The sequence below is a fragment of the Ranitomeya variabilis genome, unplaced genomic scaffold, assembly GCF_051348905.1.
Source record: "Ranitomeya variabilis isolate aRanVar5 unplaced genomic scaffold, aRanVar5.hap1 Scaffold_359, whole genome shotgun sequence".
In the NCBI taxonomy this organism is placed as follows: Eukaryota; Metazoa; Chordata; class Amphibia; order Anura; family Dendrobatidae; genus Ranitomeya; species Ranitomeya variabilis.
Window position 1 is genome coordinate 15001 of NW_027508099.1, and position 1234 is coordinate 16234.

Below are 1234 nucleotides of genomic sequence, written 5' to 3' on the forward strand. Positions count from 1 at the left end.
TCCCTCTCGCTCTCGCGCTCCCTGCCGAGCCGCCTCGGAGGACGGCGGACGAGGGGAAGGCGACGGCGTTCGGCCGCGGGGCACACCGCACGGTGAGAACCCACTCGCCCGCCTCCCCGCACGTCTGTCATCCCCCCACTATCGTAGGGGCTCGGGAAAAGACTGGAAAACGCGGAGCTCGGCGGTGGCGTGGAAGCGCCACCCACCGCCGCCGCTCTCGCCGATGCCCACCGCGGAGGCCGCCCTTCGGACGCTGGGGTGCGGCGCGGGCCTCCGCGGACGAGCTGCGCATCTGAAAGTCAAAGGGCCGCCCTCGGAGAAGATCGTTGTGCTGCCCCGCGCGGGGAGCGATTCGGACGGCGGGCCCCCACGCCGAGGTGGGTGGGCGCCCCTCCGTTCGCCCGTGCGGGTCGTCGGACCGCTGCCGTACCACGGTTCGGGTCAAACTCCCCACAGCTCGGCCGCCTCCGTCCGTAGACGGGAGGGCGACCGCCGGCGTGCGCGCCCAAGGACGAGTGCCTGAAACCCGGGGGGGGGTAACAGAGGAAGGAGACCGCCCGCCGTAAACCGACGCGGGCTCCAAAGCCCGGGCCGAGCGAGCGGCACCACCTCCCCACCCGGGAGCGCTGAGCCAGATCGATCGGAAGAAAGGGCAGGGGCTCGGGTGGAACCCCTGCCTCCGTTCTTCCCCTCGGGGGAGACGGGGAAGAAACGTGCCCCTGGAGTCCTGGAAGCGAGTGTCCGGCGCGCTCCGGGCGCCCTCGAGACGGAAGCCGGGTCGCGGTGCGATTCTCTCATAGGTCTCCCCGTTGGCGCGGAAGCGGGAGACATCCGACACAGAGAAACGCCGAGCCCGCTCCGAGGGGACAAAGTCAGAAGGAGCGATCCGCCCTCCCAGAGCCCTCCTGCGGACGAGGACTCTGGATCTGCCCCCCTTCTGACGACCGTCGCCCTCAGAGGACAGGAACCCACGTGGGGAGGGTCCATTCGGGCTCGGGCGACCCAGGAAACGCGTCTCGGACTCGGGACGGACAACCGGCAAAAGTCCCCCTGGAGCCGCGGAAGCCTGGTCTCGGCGCGAGTGCGAACTTCCATGCAAAAGGGGGGTACTCGCCAAACCGCCTACCCGAGTCGAGGAACCACGAAAACAACGGATTTTGGTCGGGGCCGAGAGGTACCTCTCTCTCCTATATCCTGCAGCTGGTGTGCAAAACTGGGTATTTGCATGGTGAGA